This window comes from Armigeres subalbatus, chromosome 3 (genome assembly GCF_024139115.2).
Source record: "Armigeres subalbatus isolate Guangzhou_Male chromosome 3, GZ_Asu_2, whole genome shotgun sequence".
In the NCBI taxonomy this organism is placed as follows: Eukaryota; Metazoa; Arthropoda; class Insecta; order Diptera; family Culicidae; genus Armigeres; species Armigeres subalbatus.
Window position 1 is genome coordinate 368,304,229 of NC_085141.1, and position 14,437 is coordinate 368,318,665.

The following is a 14,437-nucleotide window of genomic DNA, read 5'->3' on the forward strand; positions in this document are numbered from 1 at the left end:
TAGTATTCTATTATCATTTTCTCAGTTATTTACCTCGGCCTTTTTTACCTCGCGGGTAACATCATTATCGTACGACACTAGTGTTTGAAGATACTGAAATTTTTCCACCACAAATGAACCTACGTTGATTGCCAGTGACCGAAGGACTCTTCAAGCGGTCTCAGTCTGTTGAACAGAATACGGGACATAATTTTGTACGCCGAATTAAGAAGGCTTATTCCCCGGTAATTGGCGTACTCCAGCCTGTGGCCTATCATTCCTCCGCATATCATTCTGCTCCATTCTTTCCTGCGCCTCAGTGATCATTTGTTCTTCATACTCTTTTTTTCCTGCGGTTGGTTCGTTTTTCAGCTGCTCTTGCTTTCTTGTACCGATCTTTATTCGATCGGGTACAATCATAGTAGCAAGAAACAGGAATAAACAGAGGTGAGAACAGTTAGTCTCGATGAGTGGAAGAACACGGATGCAAATAAAGTGCGCTACTAAAAGTATTGTTTCCTGTTATCCTTTATATGAAAACCTGAAGACCCAAAAGTCTACACCCGGCGCCGGCACCAACATCCGGCTTCTAGCAACGTCTCGTCTGTCACTCTTTGACACTCCACATCGAACCAACCCATTCTGAGCAGCCTCTGTGCAGTTCCTACCACTTCTCGCACTGTTGTGCCCACCCACCGCACCATGGATCGACTTCCATAGATCGTTGATGTTATCGCTACCGTTGATTGCACTTATCCGTTCATCGAGCCTCTGGCAGTATTCAGCCGATACTCCTTCCATCGACAATCACTGGGTAGCTTAGTGCGCTTAGTGCTATACTCTAGAACATAAGTAAAATCGCATAAATCTTATAAATCATATAAATCATGCCCGAGTCACAGCCTGTGTATGGGGGACCTTTATGACAAACAAATCAGAAGGGTTTATTTATTTATTATTTTAGAATTCATCTGATCTGATCTGATCTTAATGAATAACGTGAAACATTGCTAATATATATGTAGTCTTCTTATCCTATTAACAAATTGAGATGTAGTCGATCCAAAATCAAACACAGATTCAACTGATTTGAAAGCTCGTATCATCGCGCAAATGGGCTGATTATATGCATAACGAGTTTGGTGAAATCCATGTTGCATCAAAGTGTGTTGCCCCAAAAGTCTTCCTGATGCACGAAAATCCAGCAAAGTTAAAGCGGGCAGTCGACGTCTCCGTTTAATAATTTAACGATGAACGATGCTTGCTGAATCTTACGCCGCCGATCGGAAGTTTCGAGACCAAGTAGTTAGGATCTATCGGGATAAGCTGGTAGGTTCGAGTTTATCGAAAGCCATCTACATCTACTTGCGCTTTTTGCTCCATTACCGACAAACAGGTGGTAGTTAGTTCCAGTAAGTTGGTAGCTACAGACCTTCCAGGAAGAAATCCGTGTTGATCGTTCGAGATATTTAATTTTATAGCTTGTAGAATATGAACGCTGACAATAGTTTCGAAAAGCTTTGACGCCCCAGAAAGACTCGTTTTTCACGGTAGTTCTTAACATCTTGACGGTCATCACTTTTGTGCACTGGAATCATGGTAGAAATTTTCCAGCACTCAGGGAAAATTCCTTGCTCGAAAGAACGGTTGAAGATAAAAGCAAGGGGATCAGCCACAGCTCTTGCACCCAACCAGAGATTGCAACATTTTTTATTGCAATCTCGCATTAGTTTCGCGTACAGTTTGCCATAATTTGCGACATATGCACAGATTGTATTAAGTAAACGGCAGACCCACTATGGGGGATCCCCATACAAGCGAGCGGTCAAAAATAAAATTGGACTTTTAAAGTGATTTTCCACTTAGTTTTAGCTGTGTATGGTCGAAATAGCATGAATATACAATTTCCAACCCCCCCCCCCTTTGGGGATCGTCTATGAATTACGTAATTATTTTTTTCATAGGTTCGATTAACGTGACAAAGCAAACCTATTTGGGAAGTTGAAATTTCGTGCGTTTTCTTAAGGAGAAGGAAGGGGGCTGTACAAAAACTAAGTTCAGCAATTTATGGACATTATGGCGGCGATCATGTTAAATGACATGATTGCGCGGCCGGTAATAAAGTTAATTAGTTCAGTGCGTGTTGGCTCTTGTTTCGGACGGCAGAACAATCGCGCGATTTGCCGAAATTTCGTGTTTTGCATTGCGCGGCCGGTAATAAAGTTAATTAGTTCAGTGCGTGTTGGCTCTTGTTTCGGACGGCAGAACGATCGCGCGATTTGCCGAAATTTTGTGTTTTGCATTGCGCGGCCGGTAATAAAGTTAATTAGTTCAGTGCGTGTCGGCTCTTGTTTCGGACGGCAGAACGATCGCGCGATTTGCCGAAATTTTGTGTTTTGTTTTGTTTTTCCCTTAGGACGGTTCGTAAGTAAATTGATGAATATATTTTATTACTTTTACAGCATATACTGTTATTGACAGACGCTCTATATTGTCGAATAGAGCTCCCGATTATTCACCTTTCCCACTAACACAAATTTTCCTTCCAGAGACATCTATGAAGGTAGTATGGGTTCCCTGCATCTTCACTAGTAGATGTTGAACTAACATTCCTTCCCTTCCTTCCGTGATTGTAAGGACGTGGCCAGGTATACAACTGCTACTGTATAGGAAAAGGTACTAATCCCAAGTACCAATTTGCGACAATATACAGTAGATTGCTCAATTCAAGCTCTGTCTGGTGGGGGGGCGGGTGTCGCTGGAGAGGGTTCTCTTCGTCGACTTCCCCTCATTTGAATGAAAGTGACAGGCAGGGAGTTTCTTTGCAGTTTATCACCTCAGAATGCAAGTTCGCATTGTTTTCTTTCGTTCTGAAGTGATAAACCAGAGAGAGATCTGCTGCTTGTCACTTTTGTTTAAGGGAGAGGGGGTCGACGGGGAGAGTCTTCTCTTGCGACATTCGCCCTTATGGAGCTTGTGGAGCTTGAATTGAGCATTGTATAGCCACCCACGATTTGTACAATCACATATGCTATGCTATGCTATGCTATTATGGCGGCGATCATGTTAAATGACATTAATTTCATGACATTCCGTGATATTTTTTGTTCTCACTCTCATGCCTCACAATTTGTATTTAGAACAATTTGTTTGACAAAGTACTAGGATCTGAAGGATCATAAAGCATTAAATGTTAATCAAATAATCAGAATTGAAAATAACTTTTGAAAAAGGGTATTAGCAAATTAGAAATCGCAATCCCATGACATTTTTACGTGTACAAGTTATTCAAAAATGAGATTAATATATTCTCAAAAATGTGGACATTCATTGTGGAATGTAAGAATGCTCCATTCTTCCGAAAAGCAAAATTCTTTTAATTTAAATAACAACACTATTTGAATTACTTTTGATTTGTTTTCATGATTTCTACAAGTTATATACAGCATCATTCTTTTTCTGTGTCAAGGTTTAAGTCTTCAATGATATTTTCTTCAATTCCATCAACGATGGAAGATGAGATAAATTCATCTAAAGTATTAGAAGATAAAGAACTTTTGAAAATCTTCAAATATTACAAAATTACGCATGGCATAAGAATAACTAAGTGAAAAATTTTTTCCAACGTCTCCTCGTTATCCAAATCGAGCTTAAAATGGATCTGATTCATGTAAGGCACGAAGGAAAATGTCAACATTTGCCTCTCTTGATCATTTTCTTGCATTATGAGTTCTAAATTTCTTCAACTGTTTATATTGACTTTCCGCTGGTTGTTCAGCCAGTGAACCTCAAAGTGTAGATGAGTGAATAAATATTTCCCTACCATTAGCCAGACATTCATGAACACTAGCAGGAATTTCATACGCTCCGTTCTAACTAAGATATTGTTCGTCTTTACTTTTGCAATAAACATGTCGGGAATTATTGATTCCAGGAGATTTATAAATATTTACATATTATGAAATCTCATATTTAGTTCTCCATCAGTAGCTAATGAATAGCTCAGAAAATTAGGTTTAGAGAATGACTCAAACCACTCAAGCCCCAAACGCATTTCAGCGGAATGGCGACGGAAACGGTAAAATTTGACAGGAAATATATGAGCGAACTGTTAAATCCTTCCGTTACCGTTGTGCTGCATTGCATTGGGGGTTTTATTCATTTACTCCTTTGAAAAGTTAATTAAATGAGCTCAAATGGTTATAAATAAAGTCGAAGTTATTACCAATAAATGTATTTTGACCATACCCTTTGAGCGCATAGTTCAGTCTGACCCATTTTCAATAGGAAACGATGGGACTAGATTTCCGTCGAATGAAACTTGTTGCGAGAAAATCGGACACAAATAAGTGTCTAAATGGCGATTGCGTTCTTTTGCGCACATACATACAGACGCGCATGCACACACATACAGACATCACCTCAATTCTTCGCGCTGAGTTAGTTGATATATACCACTAGGGGTCTCCGGGCCTTCTATCAAACATTCGTTTTGGAATGAGCATTAACCTTGGAGTACGAGAGAGGCAAAACACGGTAAAAAACAAATGAAAAAAATCAGAGTGACTTAACTCTGTTAATTGCAAATACTGGCAAGAAACTCTTTAGGGACATTTTAGTCGAAGCTTTGTCCTTGATGTGTTTCATAAAAGAAACTGGGGAATCCTGAGGAAAGAAGAGTTCTTCACTATCAAAGTTGAAAATAGCGTCGTTTTTGGAAAAAAATATTGCTTCCGCATTTTTTTCAATTTTTTTTCACAGTGTAACCATTAGTTTTTGCACACCATTTAAAAGCTTATACAATAACCTTTGTAATGATGTATTAACATTGAAGAAAAAACATTTAAAAATATTTCAATAAATAGTTGAAAATAAAATATTTTTTCAGAAAATTTGCTAACTTTTTTACCCATTTCTGACTTTGCCACCTTATATCTTTGGAACTAGTGCACCTAGAGACTTCAAATTCAGAATTTCTCTTAATTAGAGTATTGACAATGGAGAGAAAATATTTTAAAATAATTCGGAAGACATGACATTTTCGATTAATGACCGCCCGAAATCCTATAGTGAGGCCCTTGCATTGGTCTCCGGGTCTCCGGTCACGAGAAAATAAGAACTGGTTATGTGTTAGTGTCTACATTGAATCTAATTTTACACTCCCCCATAAAGGAGTGAAATGCTGCATTGCTGTATACTTCGACAACCTCAGCAACCATACAAAAAAAATGGTTAAAGACGGGAATTAAACCCGGACCCTCCACACTTAGCATATCTAGACTGACGCGCTAACCATCTGGACTATTTACCAGATGAGGAACGACGCGACCAAAGGCAATCATAGTCCACGTTTCATGTTATGCGTATGTGACAAGTGGAGGGTTACAGAACAGGGATAGCAATGAGTGATACGAGTAAAATAAGCACCATGCATATTTGTGTCCTTTTCCGTTATCAAGCTAAATTGAATCGGGAAGATTGTGTGGGTTAAAGCAGAGCATTAGTGATTAATCATAGATTTAATCATGATTAATGAATAATGGGCTATTTAATCAGTATTCATTAATCATAATCATACAAAAATAAGATTTAATCATTGATCATTAATCGTTAATCATAGGATTTTATATTTAATCATGAATCACTAATCTTATTCATAATTGTGTTGAGTTTAATAATTAATCATAAATTTTAATCATTGCATACATCGCTTTTATTCATTAATCTTTAATCATAATCATATAATTTTTATACCGAATTTGAAGAAAGGTTGCTTGATTGTTGATCACTATGCAAATCATTCAATTTGATTATTCATAATCATTAATCATTTATCATATTGATCGTTAATCAATAATCATACACATATTGTGTCAACATTCAATCACCATCGGTAATCGTTAATCATGCTCCAAACGTTTTATTCATTAATCATAATCGTTAATCTTTGTAAAAAATTACTTTAATCGTTGATTATGATGATTATGATGATTAATCATTGTGAAGAATCAATAAATCATTAATCATAATTTTTAAGCATGATTTAATCATAACCAATTTAATCATTCATTGGAAGCTTTATTCATTAACGCTCTGGGTTAAAGTTATATAGCTGTACACGCTTCATATACTTGTTCTAGGAGGGGCTAACGAGATTCGTTTGGATGTATTGATCGAAAGTAAATAAACCGACTTAATGCAAAACAATGAGATATATGACATTCTCTGATCGGTTTGCATGTGAGATTTGATACAAAATGCTTAATACCAAGAATATCACACACAATTGTTTTTGGGTTTTTGCGACGCAGCAAAGCTAAATCAACAAAAATGACAGTTGTGCGTTGCTTCCGTATCGAGTGGTGTGTCCCCGAAAACGCGAGCACTTTGAAACTTGGATTCCGTCAGGAGTGACCTTAACGATCATTGCCAGCAATATTTGAAACGTGTCCATGTCAACAGCGTCGAGCGGGATATTTGATGCAGCCAGCTCAGCTTCAACGTCAATCGATGATTCAGACTGGATGAAAAATGCTTCTCACGCCTTTGATAAACTTCTAGCTTCCTTGCCGTCGTAGATCACACTGAACGGGACAGAGGTTTGTTTTCGTTTGATATCAACAAAGTCCCAGAAGGAATTTGGGTCACTTCGTAGATCAAATTGAACTACATGTGCTTTGTAGAGAACAGCATTCGTCTTCTTATAATCATCACTAGCACGTTTGACATTTTCTTTTGCAAAGGCTGACCGATGAGCTTGCAAAAATCGCTGCCATTGATTTCGTTTCCGCTTCAATATTCGGTGACCAGGGGTGCTCCAGGGAGGGGAGACACGCTTTTTCTTCATTGGTACATTCTCATTCAGCCACTGGTTGATAACATCACAAAAAACAGTAGCCATATCGTGAACAGTCACACTATCATACACACAACTCCAGTTCGTACCGGACAAAAAACGCATTAGCTGCTCAAAATCAATTTTGCGAAAATTTAGAGCTTTTTCACACTCATTTGCAACCGGTAAGTTGTCGGGGCATCAGATGGTATCTCGATGCGAATGTCCAGTGGAGGGTGGTGAAGATCAACTGGCCGCAGCGATTCTTCCGCAGTGTATACAACACTGTTGCTATCCTCAGATACGAACATCAAATCTTGAGTACGACCCAAACTATTGTGTTGTATGTTAGCCTGCATGGTTCATATTTAGAAAATTCATTCCGTCCACCAATGCGTTGCTTGCGGGAGTCGCCTTCAGACCAAATAATACGAGGTTGGTTGAAATCGGCACACACTAGAACAATAGGATCATTTTTTGAAGCGCGGTCGTAGAGTTCACGTACGCTTGCAATGTGGTGGTCAATTACTTCCGGGTTGCGACTTTTATCCGGCGGAAGGTAAACGTTACACAAAAGAAAACGGACACCACGAATGTTTGCGGAAATTGTGTACAAGACACGACCGCAAGGTAATCTTTGGACAACGTAATGCCATTGCATTGTTCCGATTGTTCTGTATGCCGTCACCAGGCAATTGTGTTCACAATATCGACGTGCACTTGTGGTTATGCTGTCAAAGGCAACTTTCTGCTATCGCTATGCGATCATGATTTGCACTTTAAAGAAAATTTGTCTCTTACTCAACCTGCCCTAAACATGTGTTCCTGTGAAGAACTTCGTCTTGCCAAACATTGATTATTTTCATAATATGTGTTTCATTTGATGGGAACCCTCTCCTTTAGAGCGGGGAGGGGTTTAAACCATTATGAATACATTTCTTGCCTTTAAGTCAAATTTGGCTCCATTTGCTTGATTGATTCTCTATGCAATAAATTGTATTTCATTTTTATGGGAGCCCCCCTTCTCACTCCAGGGGGAGGAGTCTCGAACCATTTTTAGAACCTTCCCTGAACCCTGAAAGGAAGCTTCGGAGCCTCCTGAAAGGAGCTTTGAGCATCCTGAAATCAGACTTCCGAGTCTCTGGAAAGAAGGCTTACGATCCTCTTGAAAGGCCTTTTGAAAGCAATCATTTAGGCCTCTAGAAAGGAGGCTTCCAAGCCGCTTCAAAGGGGGCTTTTAAGCCTCTTGGAACGGAGCTGCTGAGGTTTTTGTGAAAAAAAATCCTTTGAGCCACACCCTCATAAGTACCATATTGGGGACAGTTTTCGTTGGATCAGCCAGAAGACGTGGCCCCAAAATGCACAAAAAGGTTGGTTTTGGTACATAAGATTTGTGGGGGGCCGGGGCCATGGGTACTGCCCTTCCCCTTCTAAATCCGGCCCTAATTATAAATCATATTTAGTAACACATCACAAACCGGTATCTCTCGGCGTCATGGAAACGAGTAATAAGTTACAAATTGTTACACAAAACAATCTTTATAATTTAAACAACGATATTGATGCAAGTTCTACAGCATTGTGGTAATAACAGGGTGTCTACTCATCTGTAAAAACGAAGTTCCCTGATTTCCCAGGTTTTTTTCAGGTTCTTCACATAAATTTCCTAGAATTCCTTTGAAAAAACTCTTCGGAAAATCCTCCGGAAATGAATTCCGTCGGAATTTCTCCCAGGAATTCTATCGGAACTTCCTTCAGAATTTCATTCGGAAATTCCTTTACAAAAACCTCTGAAAACAACTCAAAGAACTGATTCAGAAATTCTTTTAGAGATTCCTTTGGCAATGCCTTTGGAAATTCTTTCAGAAATTTCGATTAGCAGCTCCTTTGGAAGAATCCTTTGGAAATATCTTCGTAAAATACTTTGAAGATTTGTTCAGAAATTCTTTTGAAATTTCTTCTAGAATCCTTTCAGGAATTTCTTTGGAAATTTATTCAAAAATCCTTTCGGATATTTCTTTGGGAATTCCTTTGAATTTTAATTCATAATCAGAAAAAACATAAAAAACTTCACAAGGAATTGTTCCGGATTTTTTTTTTTAAATTTCTTCAGGAACTCCTTTAGAGCTACCTACGGAAATTCCTATAAAATATCATTTGGTGAATTCCTTCACTAGTTCCTTCGGAAATTCGTTTGGAAATCGTCTCGCCAATGTTTTAGAAACTCTTTTGGAGTTGTGCTCCTTTAGGAGTTTCTTTGAAAATTCCTTTAGAACATCTCAAACACAGTTGATGCAAAAGTATAAGAATGCGTATGTCGCTCCTGTTCGCTTGATCAACATCTAGTTTGCTTGAACCTAGCAGCCAAAGTACCGGTACTATAAGCATCAAACTGATATTGATGATGAAACCAAACATGAACTTCAACATGATGGACAACGAATGGCCAGTGGTTACAGCGTCACTACCGTTATACATATATACTTATGCTTCTACTCGAAATACCTTCGGAAATTTCGTAGAAATACTTTTGAAATTCCTTGGTACTTTTTTAGGGACTTATTCAAACATTTCTGTAGAAAAACTTTTGAAAACACCCTAAGGAATTGTTCCGGAGATTTTCAAAAAAAAAAAACTACTTCGGACATTTAGCACATCTTCCAGATATTCATTTCTTTGAGCGTTCGGAATATCTTTGAATGTTCGGAAATTCCTATGAGAAATCTTTTGGAAATTACCTTAAAATTCTCAAAGAACTTGCTTTCGATTTTGACGTAAACTACGTCTAAGGGGAAGACTCGGATACAGGGTGACAAATGAAAATTTCCAAATCCGAGACCGTCACGAAATCATGTAAGATTTTGAACGTTAATAGCGCATTCATCTTTCGATGGATTTTTGAGATTTATATATCAATCGACTCGGAAACTCTCCACGAATTTTCCAGTTATATTGAAACATTTGATTATCAACGTTAAAGTAGGGTATTGGACCATTTTGGCAGCACCTCTTTTTCTCGTTCGCAACGTGAGTCTCATTCGGCCGTCGTTCAGTGTAGTTGGTTTTTGGGCTCTTCTTTTTGTGCGGTGCTTCGCACCAGTTTGCCACAAAAAGTAGGGCCACAGCAGTGACTGCAGTCGGCGATATACATACAAGCGCATGTTTGTGCAAGGATAGGATGATCGATTGTTAGCAACGGCAATGTATTGTCATAATGCGATAATCGCAATGCAAATGAACAAACATTTTCGATTCAAAGATAACTTAGGAAAATGGTGAGCCATTTTATAATAAACTGCAAATTGTTAATTATATTTTTATTATTAAATATGCGCCAAAATCAAAAGAATTCGATTTTAATTCAGGAAGTTTGAATGCACTTCAGATACTCTGTGGGTACAATCATGCGGGGCTTATTGTAAACGGCTATAGCTTCGGAACGCATACTTTATTGAAACGGGCTATAGGTTACAATAGAATTATTACTTTCTAGCTTCCGGATCTAAGATTCTTGCAATTATATTAATAATATGGTTGCACGAGTATGTTATCCATAATGCCACTGCCAGATAGTGGGAGTTAGATTGTAATAAAATAGCACAAATACCGTGGGGCATCGAAATCCGTACACTTAAGCACCTTAGTATATGAAAAAGTCATTAGAAAATAGGAATCGAATGTAAATAAAACGTTTGTCATTGATACAGGCGCATGAAGGCCTCTACTTTTGAAGTGTTTTACATTTACTCATTAAAAACTACGAAAACATGATAAAATAATTAATTAAATCAACTACTCCTAACTCGAAATCCGTACACCGTGGACGGATTTCGAATCAAAGGATCAAAATCCGTACAGCTATTTCTTCACTAAATATTTAAATTGAAACAGTCTGATTAACTAAACTACCACTGTAAATAGTTCGATACGCAGCTTGAGAAGCAATGTCTTCGATTTGTATTCCGCTTATCTTATGTAATGATTTGCAATTAGCAATTAAAACACAGTTACTTTTGGTGCAATTATGCTCTACTCAAAATGGCGGCACAAACTCCGCGTTTGGTGGGTGGAGATTTGTTTTTGATTTTTGTTGTTTTAATTTCAAAGCCTTCTTTCCAATTCTATGCCCTAGAAGCTTACTGTCAAGTATCTGAACAGGATAAGATTTATTATTCCTACATTAATTACCTTTAACCTCCTTTAATTTATTGATATCTCATGAGGTGGACGGATTTCGGTGCTGTACGGATTTCGGTCCCGCATGGTACCCTATTCCCGTCCGCAGCGTTTACTACTCTGGCGCATCTCAACCGAATGGCTTGGTTTTTGGTACCGTTCTGACTCAAATCCCGAACACTGGCGTTTTAGCGCCCTAAAACTAAAACTGGCATTGGTTTTCCACACTGAGGATCAAGATAACAAACGAATTCTAACTCCTGTGGAGAAAATTACACGAATAAAGTTAAAATGGGCATTTAAAAGCTAAAGTTCGGAATATGAGTCATGTTCGGAATTTGAGTCAAAACGGTACATGGCTAGTATTTGTTGATTTCTAGTTGGCGCAACCGGGTTTTATCGACTCACGCTTCTTTGTCGGACTCAACAATACGACTATCCCTTCTCTGCCAACTATTCCTCGTCACTCCAAATAACAGAAGGCGGAGATTCTGCCAAAGGTCCAAGGCTCGTATTCTTCCACCAGTGATGACTCGATGCTCTGACTACCATTGGACAGAGGCACCTGTTTGTCCGTAGCCAGAGCAGAGATTCTTTGCAAGGTCCAGGGCCGATGGGTATCGTCTCGCATCTGCCGTAAAATCGCTAAATCGTGGTACACGCACTCACCAGTATTCACCCCCAGCAACAAACATATAGCACATCGATCATAGTAACTTATATATGCCCGAATTCTCTCACAATATGGTTACTGCAACAAGATTGGCTCAACGTGTGCTGCTTGGGATATCACAACCATGTAACGCTAGTGAGTTATTTTTATTTCAGAATAGTATTATTTAATAATCATAGTCCACTATTTCCACCTACATATTACTACAAATAAACTGTAATAGTGGTCGAAAATTTGGAATGAAACTGAATCCCTACTAATTTTACTCTAAGTCGAATGCAACAGTTGGAATTGCGAAAAGCATTATTACCACTTGGGGTTTTAAAGTTAAAATTTTAAGTTATCGTACCGTCGTCGGGGAGACAACGGGTCAAATGGGGGTGACAATGGGTCACTGTTTCAACTACATATAATGCTTGTAGAATAGATTTAATGTATCTGAGAACAATAAAACTGAATTATAAGTGACCTTTTTGAACGGTTTTGTTATCCGACCTCCAGACTGTCGGTGAGGGCTCGGACGTCACCCCTGACTACGGTATCCAACACTTTTTATATTTTAAGTTATTGTAATTTTGTTCTAAACCAGTGACATAAGTAATCAAATGAATTATCTTAAAATATGACTACATTCCTCAATGCACCAAACTGTTCTACGTAGTTTACGTTGGGCGGTCGTGTCTTGTACATAACCCTTCAGATTTTTTTTATCGGGAATCTAGGGGAACGGTTCGGCACTTCATCTCATAGCTCCCATTTCCATCCCATCACAAACAAGGCAATGAAAAGAAATTTGATTTGTTTATTATTTTTGTAATTTTGTCAGCAGTGAGCACACATGTTAACTAAAAGAAGCAACGAAATTGATGCCGTATTTCCTTGTTTAGCGATGAGATGAATATATGTTCAGTGAGATGGAGATCGGAACTGTTCCCCTATACAGACATTTTGGGATCCTTTGAGGAATTCTTAAGAAAGTTCTTTTCCTCCAGAAATTCTTTTGGAAAATTCCTAAGTGAAAATCCTTCATAAATTTCTTTAGATTTTTTTTCTCGAAAATCCCTTCTTTCGGAAATTGCTTAAATAATCCATTCAAAAATCCTCCTGAAATTCGTTTTGAAATTCCTCCAGGGTTTTTTCAGGGCCTCATCTTGAAAATTCCTCCATTAAATAACGCAAATAATTTCTATGAACACTACTTCTTCAGTGATTCCTTCTAAAAATCCCCCGGAAATTCTTCAGAAATTTCTCCAGGAATTCCTCTGAACAATATTTAGTAATTTTGTATTTTTTAAACACTCCTGAAGAATTTCAGAGGGATTTTTTAAACTTTATTAGAGTTATTTATAAAAACTGATGAGAAAACCTAAAAATTATAACGAGGAGGGCTTTGAAGAACCCCTTTCCCTGATTGTGTCAGGAGTTCCATTCCAGGTGGGGAAAACTCTCCCGATAATTCCTGGTTTTCCAGGGTTTTCCATGTAGTAATATGAGGTCGAAGTTTTCTGTTAAACTGTAAAATAATGATCTTATGCTAGACAGATAATTATTTGAACTTACAAATCTTATGAATCTTTGATTAATAACTTAATGAAATTTAAATAACGAAGTTTTTTTTTTTCAAAATACTGGTAGATTTCTCCAATAACAGTAGTAGTTAAGCGTGAAAGAACAAATTGGATCTAAGTAGGGGAGACTGTGGAGACTTGATCCCCTTTTCTGATTTCTGATGTATCACAGCCAAAAATAAATAAACATACGCGATTTCCACATAGACTCTCTAAGAAATTTTGCTTTACTGATGTATGACAATCTTTATATTGTTGTTATTGATACACAATCGATTTGTTGGAGTGCTGTCAAAAATCGACTTTAAAAATGTTTGGGGGAAATTGATCCCTCTCTGAGAACTTGCTTTGATAAAATTAGAAAGGCGCTCTCAGATTTTTAAAATATTTTTCCTTCAATGATGTTCGTATACATGAACGATTTTTGTTATTGAATTTTTCAGCACATGCAATTTTAAAATTTGGGGAGACTTGATCCCCATTCTATGATATCTACGTAATAAATATATTTTCCTGCCAACCCTTCATCAAATCTGCAAACAATTAGAAACATGAGAACAGATTAATATTTTTTTGAATTTTTCCTTCAAATTTTTGTATGGGTGACTAATGGGGGATCAAGGGTCCCCATATTGAGGCAATAACTTCAAATCCAAATATCCTAAAACTTTGATGAAATGTTGACATTTTCATCAGCACAGATCATCAAGCTTATTTATGGCTTTGTGTTGTGAAAAAACGAAAGTAGTTGGTCATTGTTATGAAAAGTTGTTAAAATTTGAAATTGTGGCCAATAAAAAAATCTTTAGGAAGGTCAAAACATACAAACCGCCCTGCAGAATAAATAAGGTTGTCAATCCAAAAAATAACTCACCACATAAAGGTCTTTTGTCTAGAGGATCTATACTCGAAAATATGCTAGAACAAACTACTTTAGTTCTCGATAAACCACCTTCCCCTACAGTGAAATCGAACTGAACACTCCCGTTAGCAAAAATGACCAGTACCTGAATTCAAGCATTTTTTATTCTCCACGTCATACTGCACTGGCACTCTCTTTTGCAAAGCGTGTGTTTAAAATAGTGACTTAAGTGACCGAACAATAGTGACTTTAGTAATCTTTGGATGCAAATAGTGACTTTTTAGTGACTAGACTCAAAGTAGTGACCAAGTCACCCAAAAGTTACTCGCTACCAGCCCTGGGAG